Consider the following 27,446-nt stretch of genomic DNA (forward strand, 5'->3'; position numbering starts at 1 on the left):
AAAATCTTCCCTAGGCTAACAAAAACAAGAGTAAAGAGTAAAAAAAAAAAAAAAAAGAGAGAGAGAGAACAGTAAAATAACTAAAAATGGAAGTGAAAGAGGGAATATAACAACAAATGCCACAGAAATGAAAAGAATTATGAGACCAATATGAAAAGTATATGGCAATAAATTGGATGCCTCAGAAGAAATGGATAAATTCCTAGGAACACAAGACTGAATCAGGAAGAAATAAAAACCTGAACAGACCTAAAACTATGGATATTGAAGCAGAAAAATAATGAAGTAGGAAAAACACACACACACACACACACACACACTTCCAAGGAAGAAAAGTCCAGGACCAAATGGCTTCACTGGAGAATTTTATCAGACATCTAGAGAATAATTAATACTTGACCCCCCTCAAATTCTTCCAAAGAATTGAAGAGGAGATAACACACCCAAACTCATTTTATGAGGCTAGAATTACCCTGACCTCAAACCCAGGTGAAGATACATAAAAGAAAACCTCAGATCAATAGCCCTGAAGAATATTGATACAAAAACCTAAACAAAATACTAGAAAACTGAAATCAGAAGCACATTTAAAGGATCATACCCCATGACCAAGTGGGATTTATGCATGGAATACAGGGATATTTCAACATATTAAATAAATCCATGTAATATACCATAATAACAGAGTGAAGGAAAAAAGTCACATGACCATCACAATTGATGCAGAAAAGGCGTTTGACAAAATTCAGCTAACTTTCATGATAAAACCTCTCAATAAACTGGGTATAGGGGAATATACCTCAGTGCAATAAAGGCCATATATGACATACCACAGCTAATATACTGAATGGTGAAAACCGCAAGCTTTTTCTCTAAATTAGGAACAAGACAAGGATGACTACTTAAAAAAATTTTTTTTAATGTTTATTTATTTTTGAGAGAGAGACAGAGACAGAGCTTGAGTGAAGGAGGGAAGAGGGAGGGAGACAAAGAATCTGAAGCAGGTTCCAGGCTCTGAGCTGTCAGCACAGAGCCCAACATGGGGTTCGAACCCACAAACCATGAGACCATGACCTGAGCCGAAATTGGATGCCCAACCAACTGAGCCACCCAGGCGCCCCTAGGATGACTACTTTTGTCAGTTTTGGTCAACATAGTACTGCAAGTCCCAACCACTACAACTAGACAAGAAAAAGAGATAAAAGACATCCAAACTGAAAAAGAAGATGTAAAGTGATCTGTATTCACAGATGACATGACTTATGTGTAGAAAGCCCTAAAGATTCCACACATCAGGGTTGCCTGGGTGTCTCGGTTAAGGGTCAAGACTTCATCTCAGGTCATGATCTCACGGTTTGTGGGTTCGTGCCCTGCGTTGGGCTGTGCTGACAGCTCAGAACCTGGAACCTGCTTCGATTCTCTGTCTCCCTCTCCCTCTGCCCCTACCCTGCTCATACTCTGTCTCTGTCTCAAAATAAATAAACATAAAAGATTAAAAAAAAAGATTCCAGGGGCGCCTGGGTGGCTCGGTCGGTTGGGCGTCCGACTTCAGCTCAGGTCATGATCTCACGGTCCGTGGGTTCAAGCCCTGCGTCAGGCTCTGTGCTGACCACTCAGAGCCTGGAGCCTGTTTCAGATTCTGTGTCTCCCTCTCTCTCTGCCCCTCCCCTGTTCATGCTCTGTCTCTCTCTGTCTCAAAAATAAATAAACGTTAAAAAAAAAAAAAAAAGATTTCACACATCAAAAAAATACATTACAACTAATAAACAATTTCAGCAAAGTTGTAGGATGAAAAATGAATGCACAAAAGTTGGTTTGTTTCTACACAATAATAATCAAATTGAAAGGGAAATTAAGAAAATAGTCCCATTTACTACAGCATCAAAAAAGATAAAATGCTTAGGAATAAATTTCACCAGGAAAAAGAAAAACTTGTCTGAAAACTATAAAAAAATTGCTAAAACCAAAAAAAAAAAAAAAAAAACAGTACAAATAAATGGCAGGACATATGCCTGAGGATGAGAGGACAGAATATTGTTAAAATACCCATATTACCCAAAATGATCTACAGATCCTTATCAAAATCCCAATGGCATTTTTTTCAAAAACCATTGTTTCAAAAACAGAAAAAAATATATTCTAAAATTAATATGGGACCTCAAGGAATCCCAAATAGGCAATCGATCTTTTAAAAAATCAAAGTTGGAGCAAGATACTTCCTGACTTCAAAAAAAATACTGCAAAGCATCAGTAATCAAGATGGTGTGGTACTGACATTAAGATACACACACCCACACACCCACACCCCCAACCCCCACACACACCCCAGTGAAACAGAGCTCAGAAATAAACCCTCATGTATATGGTAAAATGATCTCAACAAAAGTGTCAGAACTAACCAATGGGGAAAGGAGAGTCTCTTCAACAACTGGTGTTGGGAAAACTAGATATCCACATGCAAGAGAAAGAAGTTGGACCCTTATATTACACTATATACAAAAATTAACTCAAAGTGGGTTTAAGAGAAAGAAGCTGGACCCTTATATTACACTATATACAAAAATTAACCCAAAGTGGGTTAAAAGTAAGGTCTAAAACTATCAAACTCCTAGATGAAAACATAGAGGAAAAGCTTCAGGATATTGGGTTTGGCAATGATTCCTAGGATATGACACCAAAAGCAAAGGCAACAAAGTGAAAAATAACTGCATAGGGCTATATAAAACTTTTAAATTTCTGCATATCAAAGGAAGCAATTGACAGAGTGAAAGGCAACATACAGAATGAAAGAAAATAATTGCAAGTCATATATGTGATAAGGAGTTATGATCCAGAATATATAAGAAACTTCTACAACTCAATAATAGCAGCAACCACCCAATTAAAAATGGGCAAAGGAATTAACTAGACATTTTTCCAAAGAACATACATAAATAGCCAATAAGCATATGAAAAAAATGTTCAACATCATTAATGATTAGGGGAATGTAATTAAAAACCATTATGAGATGTTGCCTCCAATTCACCAGGATGGCCACTATCAAAAAAAATTGAAAATAACAAGTCTTGGCAATTATACAAAGGAGTTGGAACTTATGTGCACTGTTAGTGGGAATGTAAAATGGTGTAGTCATTATGGTAAATGATATGGTAGTTCCTCAAGAAATTAAAAATGGAATTAGCATATGATCCTGCAATTCCAGTTCTGGGTATTTATCCAAAATGGTTTAAAGCAATATCTTGAAGAGAAATTTACATACTTAGGTTCATTGCATTATTCACAATAGCCAAGAGGTGGAAGCAACCTAAATGTCCATTGACAGATGAATGGATATAGAAAATATGGTATATACATACAATGGAATATTATGCTGTTTTAAAAATGAAGAAAATTCTGATACATATGGATGAGTCTCAAGGATACTTTGCTAAGTGAAATAAGCCAGTAATAAAAGGACAAAGACTGTATGATTCCATTCATATGAAATATTTAAAGTAGTCAAAATCATAGAAACAGAAAAAAGTAGAAGGATGGTTTGTAAGGGCTGGGAGGAGGGGTAACTAGGTTCAGTTAATGTAGAATTTCATTGTGGCAAGAGGAAAAAGTTCTAGAGATCTGTTGCACAGTAAGGTGAATATATTTAATACTGTTGAACTGAACAATTAAAAATAGTTAAGATGGTACATCTAATAGTATGTATTTTTTACCATAATAAAAAATGGTGACAGAGAAGAGAAGAAAGCATAATAAAGCATACGACATGAAATTCAACAAAAATAAATTTGGAAAAGATGATGAAAAGATTATTTTTCCATATATATACATGTGTATGCTAAATATACATATGGATGTTTATATATACACATGTATACATATATAAAGTGTTAAAATATACTACAAAGAGTTAGATATTCTGAGTGAACCAGTTACCTGGAAAGATAGTGGAAAAAAATAATCATTTTAACAACATATAAAAGAAAATCCACTCCTAGAAAGGGCTGAAGGGCAGATGACTTAATAAGCAATTGTTCTTAAAGAGCCATGGACCAAAGAATTCTCATAATACATAAATTTATCTAGAACATAAAAGGAAATAAAGCTTTCCAATTTATTTACTCAAGCTAGGTTAATAAACCTGTTTTGAAGCATAATAAAAGAAAACTATATACAAATCTCACATCCCAGTGTAGGATTTATATTTAAACACCAGTAAATCATATCTAGAAGAATACTAAGAGAAAAATATACATTACAAAGTGGAATTGATTTTTAGAAAAGGATATTTTAGCACAAGGAAAAATGTTGATGTGATTCACATAGTATGATTCAGATCTCCAGATCTAGCCTTAGATGGGATTTCCAACACCACTTCCACCAATTATGACTTTGTGACCTTAGGCAAATTGCCTAATCATTCTGTGCCTGTTGTGAGGATTAAATGAGATAATGTATGTAAAGTACCTACCAAAATGCTTGGAAAGTCATAAATAACTAACTATTGGATAGAAAGAAATAAAAAGGGACTTGATAGCATTTAACAACCATTTCCGATTTTTTTAGATAAACTGGGAATAAAATAATAATATCAGAATATGACAAAGACTATATCTATCTCACACCGTAAAGATTATGCTTAGCAATAAAACACTAACAAAATTCCTAATACAGTCAAGAATAAAACAAAGGTGACATTTATTACCCAGAATTAACCAAACTGCAAGGTTAAAGGCATAGTCCTCCGGATTGCTAAGTCTGCCCATTACTTCTAATACCAACAGCAAGGAGTTTGGTTCCAACTCCCAAGTTTTCAGGAAGAGTTCATATGTGATTACCATCACTTGTAACATGAAGTTCAGATGTTTCCAGAGTCTATCCTCAGTTCATATAATTTGCTAGAAGGATTCACACAGAACTCACTGAAAACTATTATACACATGGAGTATTGCTAACCAGAAAGCTTATTTAAGCTTTATGTGCAAAGTCCTTCCTGAGGTTTCATTTATCTAGGCATGATTGATTGACTGACCATGTTGTTGAACTCAGTCTTATCTCCCCCAATCCCAAAGATGAGGCTGATATCATATGGACCAAAGGGTCCACCATGAGTCACTTCATTAGCATAAGCTATTAGTTGTGTCCAAAGGGTTCACCATGAACAACACTCCCTCTTCTCACCCAGGAAATTCTAAGGATTTAAAAATCACCTCCTAGGATTTGGGGACAAAAACTAGATTTCTCTTTTTAGGCAAGGCTACATTCTTTACCACACATCTATTTTTGCTATTAATTTTGTTCTGGACATTCCAATCAATACAGTTATTGAGACATAGTCTAAAAATATCCACCATTGGAAAAAAACTATTATTTATACATGCAATTATTCTCTATCTTGAAGCTGTAATAGAGTCAGTTGTAAAATTGAATCTATTTTTCAGATCACTACCAAAAAGAAGTTATGATAAGTGAAACTGGCTCAAAACAAAAAACTCCTAGGGATTATTATATCATTCTCATTAAAAATATACATTAAGAATGAGAGAGCTGACATCTTTCTGTCCATTCTATATGCCACTTTGCTTCATCTGTTACCTTGAAATTGGTATTTTTTTTTATCATGCTTAGAGACTAGTTATCTCTTAATTTACAAAGCATTTTATAAAAGAATAAATGCTAGATTTTTAACAATATATTTTTGGTGGCTATTAAAATATTTTCATTTGTCATGATGAATTTTGTTAATAAATTTTATAAATATAGTTTATTATTAGATTCCTTGGGAAGAAAGAAACTTACACAGACATACTGTATGAATTTTTTTCCTGTTTGCTTTTAAGGTTTTCTGCTTATCCATCATTTTAAGCAGTTTGATTATGATGTGACTTAGTGTAGCTTTATTCATGCTCCCTATACTTTGTTCATTAGACTTCTTGGGTCCACAGATTTTCAGGTGTTTTTATCAGATTTGAAAATTTGTCTGCTGTCTGCACTATTTTTTCAAATTCTTCTGTATTCTCTTTTTTCCTTAAGGGACTTCAGCTACACATATATTAGGCTGTCTGAAGTTGTCATATTAGCTAACTGTTCTATTCATTTTTTTTTCAGTATTTTTCTCAGTGTGTTTCATTTTGGGTAGTTTCTATTACATATCTTCAAGTTCACTAACTCTTCAGAATCATATAATCTGCTGTATATCACAGATACTATAATTTTCATCTATAGAAGTTCAATTTGGGCCTCTTTTATGTCTTCTGTGTCTCTCAATTTTTCCTCTACCTTTTTGAATATATGTTTCATATACCTTGTCTATTTTTTACTTATGTTAGACAAGAGAGAAAATGTAACCCTCATTACTAGTACATCTGTAGTAGTAGTAATTCCTGTATAATCAATTTTCATTTTTTCTGTAAAGGATCTTAGAGTTCATTTAGATGTATAATTGAGTTATAACCTCTTGATATTCATGTTCATGTTGCCATTATGAAATCAGTTTGAAATTTTACATTTTTTAATGTTCTACAACAGTGAGGATTAATATTAAAGGAACATAAATTCTCCTTAAATCAAAATGCCACTAAGTTATAGGGTGGTGCTGGAGGAAGGTTTAACAGAATTATCCTAAAATATATTTGGAAAAAAATAATATGCAAATAAATATTGAAAAGAAAATAGGAGTAAGAGTTTACCCTCCCCACAAAATAAAATATGACATAAGAATAGAAAGATCAATGAAATAGAACAGTAAGTCCAGAAACATTTCCTAGTAAGGTAATAATTTAATATAGGGCATGGAAAATATAAATAGGTAAAGGATGGATCTTTTAATAAATGTCACTGTAATGAACAGTTAACAATAACAAAACTATTATTGCTGTACTCCATACCACTAATCAAAATATATTCCAGAATGAATTATATAAGTAAATTAAAAATTAAAACATAAACTGGTAAAAAGTTCAGATGATTGCCATGTGTTATAGTGATGAATAAAACTCTAATTATAAACTCAAAACATGCAAATAATAATGGAAAATGTTAGTAGATTTGAAAACATTAAAAAGTATTTTCTCCACTTGGAAGAATACATAAATAAGATTAAAAGGCAAACTGTAAAAAATTATAAAAATGAAAGAAAAAAGAATTCTTATAATAAAAGAGAGCTCTTATAAAATCAGTTTAAATAAACTAATAAAATTATCGAAAACTCAATGTAAAAAGTGTGGGCAATGTATATTTTCAACAATGCTTATAAAAACCCAAAATAATAAACATAGATTATTTATTGTACTAGTAATACAAAATAAGAACTATAAATCAAAAAGTACATTATGACCTCAAAAGTTATAAAGCTTAAAAGAAAAATCTCAGGGTGGTGAAGGTAATAGAAAAAGTCATTCTTATATTGTTGGTGGACGTAATGTTTTTAAGTTGGGGGTAGTAACTTAGCAATATGTCTATTAAGAACCTTAACAATGTTGCATCATTTAGCAAATGAAAATTATGTTCCTAAAGTCCATATAAGGAAATAGAACACTCATAATATAGTTTAAATAAAAAGACAATTTAATAAAATGCATGTGCTATTTAACATACCAATTCAATAAGAAAATATAACAGAGTGTAGATGGTGGTTGTCTCCACATGAGGGAAGTGTGGCTGATTTTTATGAAATAATAATTTTTTTTCGTCATAAAATGATCCAACATTTGTTAGTCTTTTTTTTTACTTGTTAATCTTTAATTTATTATTTATTCTCATTATAAGGCAAGCACTCTACTGAGGTGGTGATGGGGTCTCTGTTCTGTAAGAGAAGAATACAGTAACCACTCTTCAGAATGCTGGTGCCCATTCTGGAATGACAAAAACTCTCTAAAGATATCTGAGGCTGAAATAATTTCTTTCTCTCCCCCTCTCTCTCTAAGTCTGTCACTGTGAAGTTTAATCCTTCTGCTGATAGTCAGGCAATTTCAGCACTAACTTCTTAAAGCTGGACAGGGGCGGGGGATAGCATGCTTTTTCTGGACATATGTTCCTCATTATGTCAGTCCCTTTATAGCTAGCACTTCAGGGTGACCTTGAAAGGAAACACCCTGCAGAGCCAGAAGTTGGGTAATGGTCACCGGAGAATCATGTTACAGTATTCAGTGGGTTAGGAGGAGCTATTTTATTTCTCAGAGGTGGTACTGCAACTCTGTGCCTATAAAATGAGTAGAAATACTTCTCTGTACATAAACCTTCAAAAGAAGCCCCACCACTGCAGAAAAGTGTATCAACTTCATGTGGTTCTCAAAAGTATATAGGTTAAATGCTCAGTAAATAACTGCTAAATAGATAGAATGGAGAATGAATGAAGTCCTGCAATATCCTTTACCTGGTGCCTATTTCAAAGCTTTTAAACTTCATTTCCTTTAGCATCATCACTTGGTGAGATTTTTAAAAAATGTATACGATTTTCCAGATACCTCCAGAAATATAACTGCATCTGGTTTGAATAGAGACCTATCAGGGCCTCCACTGATAGCTGTATAGGCTACTCACTGAACAAGGATGCTAAGGCGTGGAGACAAGTGGAATCTGAAATTCAGCCTAGGCTTTTGGAGTAGGCTAAATTTGCTGAGGAAGGGATACTTTTTTTTTTCCCTAATTCACACAAAGGTGTGCCTGATGAGCAGGCCATCAGAATCCAGGGATGCATCTTCTCAGAGGTACTACCTTTTTCTATTCATATAATGATGCAGTATAAACTCTTATAGCCCTGGGTTCAGGCATCAGGATTTTGTTTAAAATTTCTCAGGTAAAACCAATAAATAATTATGGTTAAAAACCATAGCACCCCATCAGCTGTTGCCAGCACTGAGCTCAAATTCTTCTCTGCAGTCTGGTTCCTCTGACTAGATTGTAACTGTTGCTCTCTGACCTCTGAGTCTCCCCTCCACCTGTGCTCCTCCTCCACTTGCAGATAATCCCACCACCATCCTCTGCCCACATTTTTCCTGTGAACTGTAGTTCTATAGTTTCTATATAGTAATCAAGTTCAGTGTTTTGAATAACATATTACATAGTACAACTTGCAGGAAACTGGACCACCAAGCTGCAGAGAGTTGGGATCAGGAAGGCTGTGGCTTCCCGCCAGCCCCATATTTGTCACAACATGAATGGTAGTTATCCTGGGGAGGGTAATGGGCAAAGAATCTGTTGTCACATGGCTTTTAAAAAATATTTCATTGTCCATTAAAATTAGGTAATGTCATTCAGTTCAGTCCAACCAAATATAACATATTTTTGATAATCTCCTATGTGTTAGGAAATCTGGGTAATAAAAATGGTAGGAAGACATAGCCCTTACAACAAGATCCGTACAATGTAGAGGTGCTAAAGAGGAATTAAAGACATGCGAGATGCCCCATTAAGCCCCTCCCCCCCATCAGTTTCTCAACACTATTCCTGGGAAAACTTGGGGAAAAAAAGATAATTCAAAAGCTGGGAGAAATATGCATGAAATTTAAGATATATGGAAGAGGAAATCCTCACAGAAAATAATCCAGAAGGAATAATGATAGTACAGAAAATTATCCCTTGAATAATGTCTCAAAAGATGAAGACAGAAACAAGAACCAGTGTGGTGGTTGTAAATACTGGACAATACATATCCAAAACTCACTTTAATAAAAGTGAAAGACAGAAAAGAAAAATAATCCCTCCATCATGTATGAGTTGCCAAATGTGTTTCTTCCAAACAGTGGACTTGAGCTAAGAGCTGTGCATACCTACCTCAGATATACATGCATCCATGTGTATTGTTGAAGATGTCTTGTGTTTACCTGGACAACTCAGCAATTTGGCTTCCTACCCCAAGGAAAGAAGGTGATCTAGATGGATTTATTTGTAAATACATGCTCACTTTCTGGGATTAAAAAAAAGTTATGTTTATTTTTTGACAGAGAAAGAGCGAGTAAGCTAGGGAGGGGCGGTGTGGGTGGGGGAGGTGGAGACGCAGAATCCCAAGCAGGCTCTGCACTGTCAGCACAGAGCCTGACATGGGGCTCAAACTCACAAACTGTGAGATCATGACCTGAACCAAAATCAGGAGTTGGAAGTCCAACCAACAGAGCTACCCAGGCACCCCTCTGGGATTTTGTTTTAAACCATGGGGGTGGTGGGAAACACCTCCCCTGTTGAAAGTAAACAAAAAAGGAACTGATTAGATTGCTTCTGAATTCAAGATGAGCATATGGAAGTTTAAAAATAAATTAAAACACAACAAAGCCGATATGTGAATATTAAACAAAATAGTGTAAATCAGAGAAATGAAACATACAGGAAATATAGGAAACAGATGAAGTACAGGAAACAAATGAAATATAGGAAACAGAAGAAAAACACAACAATGAGATAAACACACACTCATTATACTGGCTAAAGTTAAAAGTCTTGATAGGAATGTGGCACACCCAGAATTCTCATACATTATTAAGGGGAGTATAAAGTGGTACAACCACTTTGGCAACAGACCTGGAAGTTTCTTCTAATTTAAAACATGTAATTGCCATATGACTCATCCCTTCCACTCCTACATCTTTAATCCAGAGGAATGAGAACATATTTATTTATTTTTTCAGTTTATTATTTTTGAGAGAGTGGGGGGGGGGTGCGGTGGGCAGAGAGCACGTGCATGACCAGGGGAGGGGCAGAGACAGAGGGAAAGAGAGAGAATCCCAAGCAGGCTCTGCACCATCAATGCAGAGCCTGATGTGGGCTTGAACTCACAAACAGTGAGATCATGACCTGAGCTGAAATCAAGAGTCAGATGCTTAACCAGCTAAACCACCCAGGCACCTCAAATGAGAACAGATTTCTGTAAAAAGGCTTGCATGAGAGTGTTGATGACAGTTTCTTCATAATAGCTGAAAACAACCTAAATGTCTATCAATAGGTTAATAGAGTTTTAAAAATCATGGTATAGTTATATAGAGGGAGACTACTCAGCAACAAAAAGGAACAAACTGCTCATAAATGTAACTAATAGGTGAATCTCATAAACAATACTCTAAGTGAAAGCAGCCTTGCAAAAACAGTATATGCTGTATGGTTCAATTTGTATTAATTTCTTGACCATTTGTATTAATTATATTTGTGCCATTTGTATTAATTTTGTGTGATGAAAAAATCAGAATACAAGTTGTGTCTGGGATGGAGCAGAAATTGACTAGGAAGAGCTATGGGGGAACTTTTTAGGTAGATAATAGGGATTTAGATCACTTGGTATATGTATTAGTCAAAATTCAATGAGTGGCATAAGACTTGTGCATTTTATTGTATGTAAGCTTAGCCTCAGAAAAACAGAAAACAAATATAGGGGTGCCAAGGTGGCTCAGCCAATTAAGTGTCCAACTCTTGATTTTGGCTTAGGCCATGATCTCAGGGTCATGGGATCGAGCCTTGAGTCAGGCTCTGCACTGAGTGTGAAACCTGCTTGGGATTTTCTGTTTGTCTGTCTGTCTCTGCCCTTTCCCCACTTGCACTGTCTCTCTCAAAATAAATAAATAAACATTAAAAAAAGAAAAATATTGAATTCTTAATTTTCTAGTTAGTTCTAAGCATGCTGAAGTCTTTAAGGATAAAATATTATATTAGCTATCTATTGCTCTGTAAAAAATTACCCCAGAACATGGTGCCTTAAAACAACAAATATTTATTGTAGTTTCTATAGGTGAAGAATTTGAGAGCAATTTAGCTGGGTGGCTTTGGCTCAGGCTCTCTCAGGGAGTTGCAAATCAAGATAATAGGAGAAGCTGTATCTCCTGAACATAGCTGAATATAGTCAAGCACCTGAATGCTTGACTGACATTGGGAAATCCTCTTCCAGGCCACTCACATGTCTGTTGGCAGGAGTCTTCTGTTCCTCATTATGTGGGTCTTTCTACAGTGCTGCTCATGACATGATAGCTGGCTTCCCCTAGAGTGAAAAAGCCAAGGAAGATTGCAAAGCAGAAAGTTGGTGCCCGTCACAATCTAGCCTTAGCAGTCACACACCATCACTTCTGCTATATATTTTTCTACAGACCAACCCTGATACAATGTAGAAGGGGACTCACTTTAAATGTATCCAATAAAGACAGACTGATAGATGGATAGATGAATAAATATATTGATAGACATGAAATAAAGCATATATTGCAAAATATTAACAATCCAGAATCTGCATGGTAGGTATATGTATGCTTACTGTACAACTCTTTAACTTTTGTATATGTTTGAAAATTTTCATAATAAAGTAAGATGTTGGGGAAAACCACTTAATTCTAAACAGATGTGGGAAGACTAGCCTCCTCTAGATAGAAAAGTTGGGGCGCCTGGGTGGCTCAGTCGGTTGAGTGTCCGACTTCGGCTCAGGTCATGATCTCACGGTCCGTGAGTTTGAGCCCCGCGTCGGGCTCTGTGCTGACCGCTCAGAGCCTGGAGCCTGTTTCAGATCCTGTGTCTCCCTCTCTCTCTGATCCTCCCCTGTTCATGCTCTATCTCTCTCTGTCTCAAAAATAAATAAACGTTAAAAAAAAAAAATTAAAAAAAAAAAAAGGTAATCTATAAGAAGAACTCAGTCTAATTTGAAGGCAAAGATATTGAAGAGTGATTGCTGAAGTAAGACATGGATACTATTCCAGGGCTGGAATGGAAGAAATATTTACATTGGGTGACCAGCAGACAAGCCTGAGAAGCATCAGAATGGACATTCCCATCTAACCCAAATGTCATGGGAGACAGCAAGATGTTTCCCATGTGTGTAGGTGACACAGATTGTAGCAAAATGGAAGCTGCTGTAGGGCTGAGACTCATGAGGACAGCAATGGTCTGTGTCACTGAAAACTGACATCTGAAGACCAGATAGGAACAGGGCATTTTAATGGATGCTGATGCAGATTAATAACAAACATCTGGGAGTGCCTGGGTGGCTTTAATTCGGTTAAGCAGCCAACTCTTGATTTTGGTTCAGGTCATGATCTCACTGTGTCTGGAATCCAGCACAGAGCTGACAGCACAGAGACTGCTTAGGTTTCTCTCTGCCTCTCTTCTCTCTCTGTCTCTCTCTGCCTCTCCCCTACTCACACAGATGTGTGCATGCACTCTCTCAAAATAAGTAAACAAAACAATTATGTAAAAAATAGTAGAGGCACCTGGGTGGTTCAGTCAGTTAAGTGTCTGACTTGGGCTCAGGTCATGATCTCACAGTTTGTGGGTTTCCAGCCCTATGTCCAGCCCCACTGTGCTGACAGTGCAGAACCTGGAACCTACTTCAGATTCTGTGTTTTCCTCTCTCTCTGCCTCTCCCCTACTCGTATTCTGTCTCTCTTTCTCTCAAAAATAAATAAGCATTGGGGCGGCTGGGTGGCTTGGTCGGTTAAGCGTCTGACTTCGGCTCAGGTCATGATCTCACGGTCCGTGAGTTCGAGCCCCGCGTCGGGCTCTGTGCTGACAGCTCAGAGCCTGGAGCCTGTTTCAGATTCTGTGACTCCCTCTCTCTCTGCCCCTCCCCTGTTCATGCTCTGTCTCTCTCTGTCTCAAAAATAAATAAACGTTAAAAAAAAAAAAAAAGCATTATTTTTTTTTTTTTTTTAAATAACACATGTCTAAATTAGATACAAACCCATACTCACTCCTGGATGTGAGTGAGGGGGTGAGGAAGACTGACTAGAAACAGAAACTCATAAATAATAATTAGTGGTTTTCTCTGGGCATTGTTGTCTTAAATATTTGTATGAGTCTTTCAAACTTCCAAAGGAGATAAAATTATTTTTTTATAATTGGCATTGATAATGATTTAATTAATTTTAAAGACCTGATGGAAAAAAAAAATCATATAGATAGAGAAGTATCTTTACTTGGAAATTACTATTGGTGTTATCACAACCATAGGTTTTTTTTAAAGGTAATACGTCTTTTCTCAAAGGATATATTTCAAAGGATTTTCTTGGGAGCAAAACTGTTCATACATAAAACACAACAAACAATGAAGTGCAACTCCAAGGTCTATATTTGACTCTGAGTGCCTATTATAAAAAAAGAAAGTAACATGAATCATTCCATGTGATTAAACCACATATTAATAGAGACAAACAGAAGCTCAAAGCACGTGCACCCACACACAGGCTCAGAGTTTGAAATGGGAAGAAAAACAGCAAGCCCAGAATTGGTGAGAAATGGGGAGCCACAGACACAAGCTAAAGAGAGTGCTTGAGCTTTTGTTCTCTGCTCTGCCCCCATGGCCTCTCCAGATAGTCTAGATGACAGATCTTGGGGACAGACAGCAGAAGGAACCATATGTAGACGGAGCCATTCAGAAGAATATGTTCAGGACAGTGTGGAGACTTGAACTGCCCCACCCTTGTAATTGTTAGCAACTTAGATGAAACATCATGAATCTGGGGTGATGTTGGTTGGGGTGAATGATGGCTCACCTACCTCTAAGAGGCCAAGCCCAGCTGCCAGAGGTCTGTCTCTCACTTTTCAAGCAGGATTGCCCATCTTGATCTGATGTATTTTAGGGAAAGTTTAAGCATAAAATGAAAAACAACCACTGAGTCTATGTTAAAGCCATGGTTTACTTTTTGAATTTTGTTCATAAAATATTTTACTTCTCTTTCTACTTTCACTTTTATTCTTGGTCAGAGGGCCTGCATAATCTCTTTTTGAACAAGTAATGGAACCTCAGGGGTTATCTTTTTCGTGTATTACCCTTGATAAAATGCATAGCGAGATGAAGAGGGGGTCAGCCTGGTACTGACCAGGGAGCAGTGTGCCCATACAGCTGAGAGAAAATTCAGCCTCCAGCTGGATTTGTTGTTCTGCTCACAATCTGAAGCCCTGTAAAGACAACATGTCAAGGTGTGGCAGAATTTCCTGGAGCTCAGTGAGCATGTCGCCAGAATAACTGAGAAAAAAATAAACCCTTACTAATGAAATTATTCTATGGAAATTTAAAGAGGTGCACTATTCTAGGAATCTCATTTGTTTAATTAAAAAAGTAGATTCTTCTTGTAACATAAGAGACAGTTTGCACATTAACATTCTCTGGTGAAAGGAACAGCTTTGAATCCAAATGACAGCCCCGCCTTAGTTTAAAGCTAGGTTCTCTTTTCTGCTTATTATGGATGTTTGATAAGAAATACAATTGCTGAGAAGTTTGTTTTGCTTGCTGTTTGCTATGAGCATTGTGAGACCTTTCCTGATTGTAACCCACTGTAGAATGGGCTGTAAAACTTCCTAAATGTAGTCTGATATGTAATGGAATGAGTGATTGTATACAAACTAACCGGCATTTCTCGCTTCTGTAAACCTGCTTGCTTAGCACATTCCTCACCTACCCCCTTCCCCCTTTCTTCCTCTCGCCACAAGTAAAAACCTCCCCTGTGCTATTTGTCTCTGTCTATAAAAACGCTATACCAACCCTAATCGTGGCCTCTTGTGTCACCGGCGACGAGTGCGCAGAGGACCAGGTTCGAACCTGCAATAAACGACCCTTGCCGCTTGGCTTTGACTTACGACTCTGGTGGTCTTTTGTGGGAGGTTTTGGAACTTCAGGCATTACACTGGTTTTCAGATGCTAGGATTTCTTAAAGCAGGGCCTACCTGTTTTTAATGATGCTGGTTGCTACAGGCAAATCCCACCTCCTCACACCAAGACAAGAACAAGATCTCCTGAGGAACATCCTAGCTTAGAACTCTAGTGTCTAAGGACACATTAAGGCAGCTGTCTGTTCAGAAGACAAGCAATAAAATATTCTATAAAGATACCCAGTTAAATTTCCAATTAAAATGATTTAGTGCCTTCATTTTTTAAGTTTTCCCAAGGTTTCCCGATGACTAAAATTATGTAATGAAGCTTTCAAGGTTTTAAATCTGCTAATTAATCTCTGCACCTTTACAATAACCCAGAGCAATAAAAGGCACAATGAAAAGAAGCAGATTAATGTACAAGTGGATTAACCCTTAGGAGACGGGTGTCTTGCAGCCTTGCCAGCTGGTGGTTTAAAGTGGGTTCAGAATAGCATTTGGTCCTGTGAGGAGGGAGCAGCATCAGTGGTCTCTCCTGTAGCACCTGGGTCAGAACTAATTCTGCTTCTACTACAATCCCTACTGTGATGCCTGCTAATGGCCAAACTTCTGTGATTCAAAGTACCAGGCAAGTAGAGGTGGGAGGGAAGACAGGAGCACTGGGGAGTCTTGAAGGGTAGAACTTTCCCGAAACAGTTCAGTGACTGATTTAAATGATTCTGAAAAAGCACAAGGGTGAAACTCTGTAAGGGATATCCGGAAACCTCAGTCTATGTGTTGAACTCACGCAGATGTGAAGTGGAAAGCTTCTGTGAACTGGCCAAACAGGTCTGAGGAGTGGAGACACATACTTTAACGCAAAAGAATATTGTATAGTTGTGGCAAGAAACTGAGTTGTACCCAAAGGGAACGTTGGTTATCTCAGACTGGAGTTAACAAGGGGCTCAGATATATTCACTTAACTGTGTTACGGTTATTTGCACTGGATGTTTGCAATGGGTAGATACCTGTGCCTATTTTTACCTATTGTTTCTCAGCTTCAAGACCAAATTCTGTGCTTCTCTGGGATGCTGGGGCTGGAGTCTGCAATATGTACTTCTTAGATTCCCTTCCTGGAAACTACTGGCTTCCATTTATGTGCTGCTAATGGAGGGTACTCAAGTAGACAGAAATGGGGAAGTAGAGAAGCTCCTTTGTATTTTCCAGCTCCTGCCAGCATCGTTCAAGCACAGATACAAGCTACTTGTGGATTATTCCTGCTAAGAAACAGAGTGGGAATTAAGACTTGGTTCTGTTTGACTACAAATATCATATGGTTTCTCCAGTTCTACACTTCCTCTCTGGTAGGGAACTGGGAGATAGCAACATCAGAAAACCCTAAGAAGAATGAGGAGCATGTTTAGCAGTGCCCCATGCCACTGAGAGTGACAGCTGAGAGGAGGCTGTTGGACTTGGCAATTAGGGGGCAACAATAGCCCTGTGATGACAGCTTAGGGAGGGTGATGGGGACTGTGATAGGCAGAATTGTATGACTGCCCCCATGATCCTTGCCCCCTAGTGTTGTACCCTTGATTGCTGGTTAGAACTTATAATTTGCTTCTGGCCAACAGAATGTGGCAAAGGGGAAGATATTTTGCAAATATGATTAAGGCAGTGATCAGTTAGATCTGAGTTATTCAAGAAGGAGGTTAACCAGGGTGGGCCTGAACTAGGTAGGTGAGGCTTTTAAAAGGGAACGAAGATCAGAGATATTCTCTTCCTGCCCTGGAAGAAGAAAGCAAACTGCTATATTGTAAACTGGCTGTGTAGAGCTGAGGGTCTCAGTCCTACAACCCTGGGAAATGAATTCTGCCAACAACCATGTGAGTTTGAAATACCTAAGGGGCACCTGGGTTGCTCAGTTGGTTAGGTGTCCGACTTCAGCTCGGGTCATGATCTCTTAGTTCGTGAGTTCGAGCCCCATGTCAGGCTCTGTGCTGACAGCTCAGAGCCTGGATCCTGCTTCGGATTCTGTGTCTCCCTCTCTCTCTGCTCCTCCCCTGCTCATGCTCTATCTCTCTCTCTCAAAAATAAATAAACATTAAAAAAAAAAAAAAAAAAAAAAAGAAATACCTAAAAACCCCAGATAAGATGACAAGATTGGATGACGCCTTGAATTCTGCCTGGCAAAACCCTGAGTAGAGAACGCAGCTAACTCATGCCTGAACTGACCCATGGAAACTGAGAGAAAATAAATTTATGTTGTTTTAAGTCCCTAAGATTGTGGTAATTTGTTATGCCATGATGGAAAACTAATACAGGGACGGAGGCCGGACTGCAAGCAAACACCCATGCACACACTCCGTTCCTCCAGCCACTGGCTGAATGGAATCCTGACACCAAACAGATGCATCATTTGAAATCACGCTGCCTAAAACAACCTACTGTTAAAACCCAGTCAGCAGACAGGGTCCCACTAGCCTGCAGTCTCATCCCAGATCATACCTGGGCTCACATGTCCTTTTGAAAATTTATGTCAAATTTCTGGCTTTACCCTCTTATGCTTCGGTCCCATATTCTTACCATTACAACATCTTAGGAAAAAAAAACAAACAATGTAGTGTCATCTGAATAGTTTTATTGCTGTTATTTGTTAATTACTATAGATAAAAAAACAGACTAAAGAAGTTCTTTAATTCACTTATGTTATAGAGACTCTTGCTAAACAGTAACAAAATAAAACCTGTGAAAAGAGAATCAGCAATAACAATACAGAAACAAAAGGTCACCATTATAAATTTGAAGTCTCAGCAATTGAAATGGAAATTAACGGTGTTCACGAAGCTTTCCTAGATGACTGGTTAGTTTGTTTTCTCTACCAGACACTACTTCCCATGCTAGGCATGATGGCGAAAGTATCCATGACAAATTCACAAAGGGATACACAACTACCTCTATAATAAACAAGCTGAAGCAGAAACTGGTAGCATCATCACGTACAGCTGAGCTGAAACTCCTTAAGAAAGCAATCTGAATAACCTTGTCACATCCATTTTCCACACTTTTCCTTTGGCAAGCGCTCTATGTCCCCGTGAAGCCTCATTTCCCCATCTATTGCCAAAGGCTACCATTTCATATCACACATCAAAGCGTGAGAAATGTCAAGGTAATGAAAACTGACACCGTGGTAAAGAGAAGGTGAGCCACAGCCATTGTGGGGAAAGTGAGGTCAAGGTCCTTTTCAGAAGAGCAGTGCATCATCCTGGCTTTCCTGCAGCTGTGTTTGCCCAAGAGCTGGACTCTACAACAAGAGTATGCCTCTTGAATAGCAGCCACAGAACACAACTTGGGATTCAAAATGAATTCAATGGCAAGATAGGCAAAGCAGCTTCTATATTCAAAACCAAAATCACCCTTGACCTTGAATGGTTTATTATGTATTTGAAATATCCCTGGCTTAACTTAATAAACTGACCATTGAACTTTTATCCATACATCTGGCCAAATGCATTTAAATCTTCTCAAAGAGAATTATATGTTAAATTATGAATTTGGCTTACTAGCTACCTCTTGCAGAAACAGAGCCATATAAGTAAAGACTTTGGGAGTCTGAAGGCTTTGGTTCTTATACAGATCAAACTCTGGGTCTTTGGCCAAGTCACAGAATTTCTTTCTCCAGTTTTCAATTTCAAAGAGTGAACTCTATTTCAGACCTTGAACTTTTGTGTAGTTCTATTGCCAGGGACTCTCTTATGCAAAGACAAATGTTGGTGCCAAGTCCAAAAAGGACACCAGGAATAGTGATGTAGTTGAGGTAGTCAAAGATGGTCATTTATAATGACTGATTTCAACAGTGTTACAAAGCCTTCAAATGCTGTACAGGTGAGATACTTGTGTTTGCTCAGAGGCAAAATAACTCCAAAAGGAGGATAATTTTAGGACAAAGAAGATTAGTATTCTTATTTAGGGTGAGGAATACCTCTTGATTGAACATTCAGAGGTTGTATCTGGATAAAAAAGTATGCAGTAACAGGAGTGAAGATAGAAACCTAACCAGCCAAGGAATATGTGCTTTTATAAAGAGGGTCTCATGCCATCCTTTTCTTTAGACTTTTTTGCACTATTGTTATTTGGTACTTTATCAGGATTATAAAGTAATTTTTTTTAATGTTTATTTATTTTTGAGAGAGACAGAGACAGAATGCAAGTGGGTTAGGAGCAGAGAGAGAGGGAGACACAGAATCCAAAGCAGGCTCCAGGCTCTGAGCTGTCAGCACAGAGCCTGATGCGGGGCTCGAACTCACGAGCTGTGAGATCATGACCTGAGCTGAAGTTGGATGCTCAACCGACTGAGCCTCCCAGGCACCCCACTTTATCAGGATTATAAATAGTACCAAACTTCCTGTCTTGCTCTATTTCTTATTCTGTTCTGGTTTAAGTTCAAATTCACATCCCTACATCGTTGATACTGGAGGTAGAACAAGACACTGGAAAGCATCCCACCCCCTGTCATCTATACTAATTACTAATACTAATAATTACTAACTAGTAATTCACCATTACTCAGTTCCCCACCCATGCATGAGCTATGACTTCAACAGTGCTATGTACTCGTTTGTCATATTCCCTCCAATTCTGAATTAGTCCCTCTCACCAAAGACCAAGTTATTTTTTTTAAAAACTTTAGTTTTTGGGGTGCCTGGGTGGCTCAGTTGAGTGTCCAACTTCAGCTCAGGTCATGATCTCATCATTGGTAAGTTAGAGCCCCATGTTGGGCTCTGTGCCGACAGCTCAGAGCCTGGAGACTGCTTTGGATTCTGTCTCCCTCTCTCTCTCTCTCTGCCCCTTCCCAGCTCAGATTCTCTCTCTCTCTGTGTCTTTCTCTCTCTCTCTTTCAAAAATAAATAAACTTAAAAAAAAAAAAAAAAACCTTTATTTTTAGAACACTTTTAGATTCACAGCCAACTGAAGGAAAAAGCAGAGTTTCCCATAAACTTTGTGCCCCCATGCAATGCAGAGCCTACCCCATTATCAACACCCCCCACTAGAGTTGCATATTTGTTATAGCTGATGAACTTCACTGACACATCATTACCACCCAAAGTCTATAGTTCACATTACAGTTCACTCTTGGTGTTGTATGTTCTATGGGTTTGGACTTATGTATAATTACATGTATCTATTATTAAGGTATCATGCAGAGTATTTTCACTGTCTTAAAAATCCTTTGTTCTGTGCTTATTCATCTCCCCCTGACAACCTTTGGTGACCACTGATCTTTTACTGTCTGCACAGTTTTGCCTTACATATTTGGACTCAGAGAGTATGTAGTCTTTTCATATTGGCTTCTTCCACTTAGTAATATGCGTCTAAGGTTCTTCCCTATTTTTTTAATGGTTTGGTAGCTTATTTCTTCTTAGCACTGAATAATATTCTATTGTTTAGATGTACCACAATTTATCCTACTGAAGGGTATCTTGGTTGCTTCCAAGTTTTGGCAGTTATGAGTAAAACTGCTATAAAAATCCATGTGCAAGTTTTTGTATGGACATAAGTTTTCTTGTCCTTGGAGTAAACACCAAGGAGTGCAATTGCTGAATCCTGTGGTAGTATGTTTGGTTTTGGTAAGAATATGTCAAATTGTATCCCAAAGTGGCTGCACCATTCTGCATTCTCACCAGCAATGAGTGTTCCTGTTGTTCCACATCCCCATCAGCATCTGGTGGGGTCATGTAATAGATTTTGACCATTCTAATAGATGTGTATGTCATTGTTGTTTTCATTTGCATTTGTTGCTTTCATTTGCATTTCCCTAATCTCATATATTAAACATCTTTTCATATGAAGTTCTGTACTCAAAAGTAGAAAATTTTTAAAAATTTTTTTAAAGTGTATTTATTTTGAGGGAGAGAGCAAGCAGGGTAGGGCCAGAGAGAGAGGAGAGAGAGAAAATCCCAAGCAGGCTCCACACTGTCAGCACAGAGCCTGACATGGGGCTTGAACTCACAAATGTGAGATCATGACCTGAGCCGAAATCAAGAGTCAGATGCTTAACTGACTGAGCCACCCAGGCTCCCCAAAACTAGAAAATATTGAAAATAAAAGAGTAGTATTAATGTTCTCTTCAGGGATGTGTCCTATTTTTGTAAACTCCAACTAGCTACTTAAATATTTAATTCATTAGTCCATCAAATATTTAGTGACCACCTATTTTCAAACTGGAAGAAAACATCTTTTTACACATGAAGAGGTAACTGTTTCTTAAAGACAATAAATGATATGCCTGATGAGGGGCACCAACAATAAATAATACATTTGTTCAGAGGATTAAGAACTTCAAATTGGAGTTCAGAGAATGTTTTGTGGGAGGATTCAAACATAAAAACAGTACTGGAGGAAGTATTCCATGAAAGGCAGAGTGATATTTGCAAAGACAAAGGATGAGTCATTTTCCCTATGGATCCTCTACTAATCCTACTCTCCTCCCTACTCAGTGCTTAACAACCTCCAAAAACCAACTTTTGCTTCTCTTCATTGGTGTGGAACATAAATCTCAACCACCACTTACTAGCTGCATGACCTTGGGCAAGTCGTTTAACCCCTCTGAGGTTCAGATAATAAGTTTATAAATTGAAAGTAACATTAGCTGCCAGTTTGTTCCAGGGATTAAAAGACTACATGTATACAAAAGAAACCAGCACAATGATTTGTTTAGAACATAGAAGCCAGTCAAAAAGTATTTCCTTTCCTTTTGCCTATTCAGAACTTTTGTTTACCTAGTGCCAAGGCATTATAAATGTACAGGGGAAAAAAAAGAGTATGTGAGTGGGAGTAAGCCCCAAGTTCTATTCTTGACTTATCACATAACCAGCCGTGTGGTCTGGGGTGAATAATTCTGGTTTGCCTCAGTTAGTTTCCCTGTGAAATGAGAAGGATGGCCATGAACTCTAAGGTTGCTTCCAGCTCAGTGATTCAAGACTTTGTACTGCTGAGCATCACCTAGGGAATGTTTTATCATAAAACACAATGAAGAAAGATAAGCAGCACTGCCAGAGGCCCTGTGTTCCCCTATCACCTTTTCATTACCCGAAGCGTGTTTGGAAGATACTATTTTTCTGGAGAGGACACATTTCAGACTGGTATAGCCTCTGACTCAGACATCAGACCAGTGGTCTCCAGCAGGGCTTTCCAAAATCTGGCTCCTTGAGAAGGCAAGGACACCACACCTTGCCAGAGGACAGGCAAGCTGGCAGGATCATGCCACCCCAAAAGATAAGGATTCTGGAAGCAGATACTTCACCGGCCTTCTGCAGCTGTATGGAAAAAGGAACATGGTTGATGGATTTCCACCTTTCACAAAGCAAGGAAACATTTGCCTTTTACTTGTTTTTTCAGCCTGTGTGGGGGCTTTTCCTGAACAAGAGTGCCTCCGTCTCAGGTGGGGACACACTGCCACCTGCTGGCTCCATGCTTTTTTACACCAAGGCGTGTTTTCTTAGGCCAAAGCGATGTAGACTGTCCCAGACAGCCTATTAGACATATCAGAAAATACCAATAGTTTCTAATCTACTAATTATGAATGTATGATCAAAAATTGAGATCCTCAAAGAGTAAAAACGCACAAGGTAATTCCTCTGTGGATATTCAAGGTCATATGTTTGAAAGAGATCTTCACTAAAATTAACAGCCAAGGATAACTGAGGATTCCTTCCATAATTTCAGCATCTCATTTATATTTAATAGGCATTTTTTAACATGGATGAGTATTTTGAATACATTATGTCATGTGATGTGGAAAGAGCTTTATGACACGTGGTACTTATTCATTTACTATTTACATATACGGCAAGAGACAGTTAAACTGCATTCTTGTTAAGCACTTCTGGCATTTGGTACTATCAGTAATTCAGATTTGCCCTCATTAATTTACACGATTAGGCTCCGTGATTAATCTTCTACTATTGGAATGGTGCAGAGGTTAAAAGTTAATACCGATATAAATGGAACAAGCTCTGTAATTTTATCAGGAAAGTGGTTTGAGGCTAAGAGTTCAGGAACATTTTATTTGAAATGGCTTTTGTGTTTCTCCATCACTGACAGTATTCTTTGGGTTTGGAACCTTTAATTGCCTTTACCCCCTCCCCCTAAATTGTTCAGGGTGTGTGATGGGTATTGTTGTCAATGTCCACACTAGTGCTTGATATTTAATAGTGAAGTGGTCGTCTTCCCTTTTCACCTTGAAATTTGGTCCACAGTGGAAATGATACTGAGATTTTTATGCCAGGCAAATCATGTAGCTCCACATTGCTTTGACTTCTCCCATTTTGAAGCTAGGTTTTTGCTTTGTGTTTTCATAACCAAAAGGTCCATTAAAATGCTGTATTTGGCTCTCTTTTTGGTCCATCTCAAAGGAACAAGAAGAAAAAGGCATTTCTAGCCAATGAGGCTTTTAAAAATGTTGATGTCCAGTCTCAGATCACCCCATTATAAACCTGATGGGGCAAGAAACAAACTTACCCACCTACCACTCTTCCCTTGGTGTCCCCTTCCTCTCTCTTTCAAGAGACAGTGTTGTCCAAAGTATGGAAACATAAAAAAAAGAGAAGAAAAGAAATGAAGGAAAGAGGCAGATTGATAGATGCTCCTGACATGGACGAAGAAAGGCCAGTGGGACTGAGATCCTACTTCCCACATGGCAGAGCCTCCTCTGAGTGCCCCAGCAAGATGGGGACACTCACAGTGGATGGTCAAACTGCCGGCTGGACTCATTTTGCATATACAGCTTTTACCCACATTGATCTCCTTATGTTTTCCAGCCTCTTATTTACCAGACTAGGCTGTTCTCTAGTTTGGAGAGGCAGTGTAATAGAAGGGACATAACCCAGCCTTCGGAGAGTCACACACAGGGTAGGCACCCCCTTCTGCCATCTTACTATCTCTGCATTCCTGGGGAAGTCACTTAGCCCTTTTATGAAAATGGGACTCATAGTCCCCACCTTGTTCAGTTATTAAAAGCACAAAAAGAATGTAATTATATATCCTATCTGTGGAACACTTGTGTGCCAAGGACTATGCCAAACACCTCGCACAAAATAACTGATGCTCGCAACAACCTCTTTATTACCATCATCCCCATATTTCAGATAAGGAATTGAAACAGAAGACAGACTCAGTAATTTCCCCAAGGTTAAAACGCTGAGAAACAGTAGGGCCTCCCACCAAAGCAGATCTGTCTCCAGAGGTGTAGGTCATTTCATGACATGGACTCCTTGCCTGGGTACTGGCTGGAAAACAGCAAATGAGAAATACATCATAAACATTATGTTAGCTAAGCACATAGACCAAGTCTTATATATCTGACTTCCCAGCCCCCTTGACATTGTATTCTGCACATAGCAGGCTTTACAGCTTTATGGATTATGTGTGGCTTGCTTGCTTGCTTTAATTGCCATTCTAATAAATACAAACACATGTACATATGCCCTTAACCCAAGAGTTTCCTAGGGTTGCTATCACAAAGCACCACAAACTGGGTAGCTTAAAACAGTAGAAATTTATCATCTTACAGTTCTAGAGGCTCAGAGTCTAAAATCAAGGTGTTAGCAGAGCCATGCTGTCTCTGCAACTTAGTGGTTTGTGGACAACCTGTGGCATTCCTTGGCTTACAGATGCATCATTCCAATCCTCCGTTTTCACGTAGCATTCTTCCCATGTCTCTTTTCTCATGGCTGTTTTCTTATAGGACACCATTCATATTGCTTAGGGGCCCACACTATTTCAGTATGACCTCATCTTAACTAATCACATCTGCAATGACCCTATTTTCAAATAAATTCACGTTCTAGGGTAGTGGGGGTTAGAACTTTAACTTACCTTCTTTGGGGGATATAATTCAACTCATAACAAGAGCCGTCTCTCCTTATCCATACCTGGATGATCTCAACTGAGCAAATGAGCCCTGAGAATCCAGGATCAGATAGACCTACATTCAAATGAGGCATGTATCTTTGGGAAAGTTATTTAATTGACTGAGGCCCAGTTTTCTTATCCAGAAAGTGAGGGTATTTACAGCACCTATCACAGAGTGGTTGTGATCTTTAAATGAAATAAGACAGAATTCTGAGCACTGTTTCTGGCACATGAAAATCCTTCAGTCCGACTAGTAGTATTGGGTGCATTCTGCCTGGAGTCTCTAGTGGGAAGCACCGCCGTGGAGATGGCTCTCTAGCCTTGCATTGACTGATACTCAGAGCCGTTAGTTAGGCAGTCACAAGCCCAGCCCTTCCTCCAGCCTTCTCTGCTGTCTTTTGAAAACCAGCAAATGGCATCTGCTTGCCCATAACACAGAGTCAGAATACTCTCTCTGATCTAAAAGTTAGAAACTTCACTAGCTTGGCATTATCCTTGGAAATCTAGCGGCCCAGACTAAGTTGACTTTGCCTCTCATCATTGTCAGATTTGGCTTCTGATCACCCCACCATGTGGCACAGGAACTGGCTGCAGCTAAAGGAATCACTGAAGCAATTGCAAAGCAAGGGAAAAAAAACAGTGGCTTCAGATATGCTGCTGTAGAAGCCAGTAGAGCAAAATTAACCCACCTCTTTAATCACAATTTTGCATCCCAGAATCTTCAGCTGACAGAAATGATAATCATTTGGTTCATTGATTCTGGGATTAATCACTGAAGTTAATCCTGGCATGTATTGATTCCATTTCTGCTGGCTGTAACTAAAGTGTTCAAATTACTTACTCCAACTCTGACAGCAATGGGTTCCCAAAACAAAGGAAGTCAAAGATGAGCTATTACACCTGACAGTTCTGCACAGCACCTAGTGACAGCGTTGAGTACCCATCTCTCAGCAAGAGGAGCCCCTAATAGGGTAGGATCAAGTACCTGTTCTTGCTATTATACACTGGTGTTTTATAAAGTTGATCCATCAGTGTCTAGAAGAATTGGAAGTAGTTTTACCTCAAAGATTCTAAACTCAAAATTTGGCTGCAAAGACAAGCAAATCGTGTAGGCAACACAGTAAAACAGGTCCATTTCACCAACTTGACTTCTATCAGAAAACACCAGCATCTGTTATGCTGAGGTCCTCCAGAGTTTCACAGTACTGACCATTAGCCAACAGAAACTTCATTGCAAAAGTAACATTTGCAAAAGGACAACACAGTGTACTCATCCCTTCCTTAACCTGTCAACGTGAACTGCTGGTCTTATAGAAGCAATGGACTATCTTTTACTAAGCACTCTTGTACGGCCTCTTAAAAGAGAAAAAAGGAAACTTCCAGCCTGGTGTTACGGCTGACTAGTGGTTCCAAGTAACCTTCTCACTACAGCACAACTAAAGCCTAGAAGAGATACAATATTAATGGCATGGCTGATTTCACAAAAGGTAGGGAAAATCTCAAAACATGATAATACATAGGGGAGAGAGTAATAAGAATAATGAGGTGGAAGGGGAACCTGGGTGGCTCAGTTGGTAAAGCCTCCAACTTCAGCTCAGGTCATGATTTCACGGTTCGTGGGTTCAAGCCTCGTGCCGGGCTCTGTGCTGACAGCTCAGCACAGATGCTGTGTCTCCCCCTCTCTCTGTCCCTCCCCCACTTGCACTCTGTCTCTCTCTGTCTCAAAAATAAATAAACATTAAAAAAAAGTTAAAAAAAAAAAAAGACCTGGGGTATGAGTGGACAGATCTTTGCTATGAGCGTCTGTCCTATGTGTCACAGGATGTTTTAGCAGCATCTCTGCCCTCTATCCATCAGAGGCAAGTGGCACACATTCCACTCCATTTTAACACGGAAAATATTTCCAGTCATTACCAAATATCCTCTGAGGGGTAAAGTCACATCCAGTTGAGAACCACTAATTTAACTTTATACTTTTTTAAATCTTATTTTGAGAGGGGGTTGGGGAGAA

At 38.5% G+C, this 27,446-nt stretch overlaps 1 protein-coding gene and 1 long non-coding RNA gene across 5 annotated transcripts in view; one reads left to right on the forward strand and one right to left on the reverse strand.

Moving 5' to 3' along the window:
* LOC125937160 (lithostathine-like) overlaps positions 1–27,446 on the forward strand; it is a 224,448-nt gene that overhangs the window by 150,171 nt on the left and 46,831 nt on the right. The gene's annotated exons all lie outside the window — the stretch shown is intronic.
* Positions 24,638–27,446, reverse strand: part of LOC125937161 (uncharacterized) — a 36,866-nt gene continuing 34,057 nt past the window's right edge. The window contains exon 3 of the long non-coding RNA XR_007462265.1: positions 24,638–24,810. This is a non-coding gene — a long non-coding RNA (uncharacterized LOC125937161). The remainder of the gene's footprint in view (positions 24,811–27,446) is intronic.

Source organism: Panthera uncia (assembly GCF_023721935.1).
Source record: "Panthera uncia isolate 11264 chromosome A3 unlocalized genomic scaffold, Puncia_PCG_1.0 HiC_scaffold_11, whole genome shotgun sequence".
Classification (NCBI taxonomy): Eukaryota; Metazoa; Chordata; class Mammalia; order Carnivora; family Felidae; genus Panthera; species Panthera uncia.